Source organism: Colobus angolensis, unplaced genomic scaffold, assembly GCF_000951035.1.
Source record: "Colobus angolensis palliatus isolate OR3802 unplaced genomic scaffold, Cang.pa_1.0 Scaffold5, whole genome shotgun sequence".
Lineage (NCBI taxonomy): Eukaryota > Metazoa > Chordata > Mammalia > Primates > Cercopithecidae > Colobus > Colobus angolensis.
Genome location: NW_012118487.1, coordinates 33,382,273 through 33,385,893, shown reverse-complemented (window position 1 = coordinate 33,385,893; position 3,621 = coordinate 33,382,273). Strand labels below are relative to the sequence as shown.

The window sequence follows — 3,621 nt, the reverse complement described above, 5'->3', positions numbered from 1 at the left end:
AATAACACAGATGCCCCCTCCAAGGCTGTGTAGTCATTTTCTCTGTGAGTGCCCCACATGACATTCGCCAGAAACTGGATAATTTCTAGAGACATCTTGATTTGCACCTAAAATAAAAAAAGCCGCTTTGCCAAAGACCTTGGGAGAGATGGGTGTCCTAGAGTCTAGAACTAATTCAACAGCTCAAGCTAGAAAGGAGAGCAAAGAATCTGTGACAACCATAAAAGACTTAAGCAGCAGCAACCAACCATGATGGCAATTAACATATCCGGCAAAATAATAGCTAATATTCATAGAGTGTTTACGATTTGCCAGGCCCTGTAATGACTTTACTCTTTAATAGGCACAATAACTTGATGGGGCTAGAAATATTATCACCCCTGTTTCACCACTGAGAAAACTGAGAAACAGAAAAATACAGTCACTAAAGTCACTTGTAGATGAGCGCACTGCACAATTAACCAGTGTCAGAGCCAAGAATAAAATCAGGGTGAATTTCTCTGCTCTGAACTATACCTTCTCCTCTTCCAGAATTGCAGACATCTGATCAGAAGAAAAGATCACATGACATCACAGAATCATCAGGATGGTGCTGAAGATGAACAAACTGAAATGTCTGAAAGTTTTTAAGAAACTCATAGGCTTTCTTTTAAGTATGATGTCAGAGATGCCAACCAAATATTGCTCTTCTCAGGGGTGAGTCATTTCAATTTCATTTCCAGAAATTTCCAGTTGATACTTATCACCACAAATGATAGCTATAAAGAAAGGCTACTTGAAATGCATGTCAGTCCTTGTCTTTAATAAATTCAGTTTATGGTGAAGCCACAAGACAAAAATATGTTTATTCCCAGGGGGTCTCTCAACTTAGTGCAGGTTATAGGAATCTCAGTTTTGTATCCAAACAGGTGAAATGTTTTTACCACTGACCTTCAGATAATCCTCACTTATCTGAATTTCTGAATTTCAGGCAGAAATTAAGCAAGGATGTAATGCATACTCTATTTACTTATATTATTTATATATTTCAGAGCTAAATTTTTTGGAAATGCAAACACTCTGTTTGTGAGACAGGGTCTCACTCTATTGCTGACTGCACTGGAGTACAGTGGTTCCATCACGGCTCACCGAAGCCTCAGACTCCCAGGCTCCAGTGATCCTCCCACCTCAGCCTCCCGACTAGCTAGGGCTACAGGTTTGTGCTACCATGCTTAGAAAATTAAAAAAAAAAAAAAATTGTAGAGACTGGGTCTCACTATGTTGCCCAGTCTGGTCTTGAACTCCTGGGGCCAAGCAATCCTCCTGCCTTGGCCTCCCAAATTGCGGGGATTATAGGCTCGAGCCATTATGCCCAGCTGACACTATCTTTTAACCATAAGCTATTAAAAAAAAAAAAAAAAGAGCAGAAGAGGGTGCAGTTTGTTCAAAGAAGAAAATTTTATTTCTTGAAAAATTTAACAGTACAAATGCTGTGAGATTGTAACTCACACTTTCTAAATTCAGCTTAATCACATCAAAGTATCTTCCAAATCTGAGTTTGCTGTTAAATGTTAATTACATTTTAAATTCATAAATGTATAAATTAACCTTGTTAAAATTACTTCTAAAACTCCATTGTTTAATAATTCATTCAATAATTTGCTTTTGTTACAAAAGTTTAAAAATTCAAATCAGATCACTGAAGGTGATTCTTCCAATTTCCTAATTATTAACATTTCTGACTTCAGTTATCTAACAAAATATAGTGAATACCACCCAACACATTGGTAAGATAGACTTGTTATTTTGCAGCTTACATTCTATTGGGTGAAACAAACAATAAAAAATAATAATCGAGAAAAATAGAGCAGAAATAGGCGATAGCTAGGGAGTACTATGTGATTTAGATAGGAGGGTCACAATTTTAAATCAAGCAGAAAGCACACCCATTCCTCCCATTCTAAGACAGAGGAGTCCAGTAAACTTCAGTTTTTACAAAATTAAACTATAATTTATGACTCTTAGGTATCAATATTTCTATTTGATATGTTAATTAGGTAACAAATTATTCTCAATGAAAGAAAGACAGAAATTCTCCATGAGAATTCTGGTTTTCAGCTTTCTAAATTCTAAAGAAATTTCAGGAGAAACTTTCCCTGACCAAGTTAAGAAAGAAGAGTCATATTTAATCAAAATATCTATCTACTGCTATGCTAATAAGTTTCTTAACCAAGAATAAGTTTCAAATTATATGGAGAATTACTGGAACCCAGGAGGCAGAGGTTGCAGTGAGTCACGATTGTGCCACTGCACTCCAGCCTGGGCAACAGAGCAAAACTCTGTCTTCTTTTTATCTATATATAGAAACCCTTGTTTGGCATCTATGAAGATATTCATATTTTCTACTTTGTCTAAATCAATATAGCTAATTAACTTATTTCCTAATAGTAAACCATCCTTGCATTCTTAGAATAATCTCCGCTTGGGTATGTGGCTTGATTCTTTTTCTTTTTTTTTTGAGGCGGAGTCTCACTCTGTCGCCCAGGCTGGAGTGCAGTGGCCAGATCTCGGCTCACTGCAAACTCCGCCTCCCGGGTTCACGCCATTCTCCTGCCTCAGCCTCCCCAGTAGCTGGGACTACAGGCGCCCACCACCACGCCCGGCTATTGCATTTTTTTTTAAGTAGAGACGGGGTTTCACCGTGTTAGCCAGGATGGTCTCAACCTCCTGACCTCGTGATCCGCCCGCCTCGGCCTCTCAAAAGTGCTGGGATTACAGGCGTGAGCCACCGCTCCCGGCCCCCTCTGCCTTTTTAAGGACCCCTGTGCCATCCCCAAAGAAAGCTTCTGCTCTGCTGGGGCCCAAATGGAGGCTAGAGTGGCTGACCTCACTTGGGTGGAGGAGAGAGATATCATAGCGGCTTCTGATTCAGGTGCTGGTGAATTGTGGGAGGTGGATGAGAACCGGCCACTTATCGTCAGCAAGTTCTGCAAGTATGAGCATGGCGACATTGTGTCTACCCTCAGCGTTCTCAGCTGTCAACGGCAGCAAAGACTTCAGCATCAAGGATTGGGACCTTGCTCAGCAGGCGGCACTGAATTCATACTGATCTCATGTTGGGCAGGTCACCTGTGCTCCTTCCTCTCTCCACAAGGACTCTTTATTTTTCCTGCAGTGAGGACTGTAGAATTTTATTCTGGCATACTCTGTGTCCCAAGCCGGCGTCACAAGTGGGCTGCAGTGTCTCTGGCTGCCTTCCCACCTCACTGGCTTGGCATCCTCAGCAAAGTGAAGTCTTCATCTTTGTGATGGGAATGGGACAGTCTCCCTTGTGGATTCCAAGAGAGGGAGAGGTGCTCTTGGTTCAGCTGTACGAGACCAATGTGTCATTGGGCTGGTGTTTTCCTTGCACCGTGTTCCGTTCCTGGCCTCTCACAGAGAAGATGGCTCACTGGCTGTGCTGGACTCCAACCTTTCTAAGATGTTTAGAAGCCGAGACCACAGTGACCTTGCGAGAGATGCTGCTTGATCCCCATTCAATCACTTTCTGCTTACCACAATGGGCTAGGACCATCAGTTCGTCTGCCACAAGTGTCCACAGAACCTCTCCCAGCCCCAGGACCTGAGAGCGTTGCTGAGTAG

At 41.8% G+C, this 3,621-nt stretch overlaps 1 pseudogene; it reads left to right on the top strand.

Annotated features, from left to right (window-relative positions):
- LOC105524524 overlaps positions 1 to 3,621 on the top strand; it is a 3,898-nt pseudogene extending 277 nt beyond the window's left edge.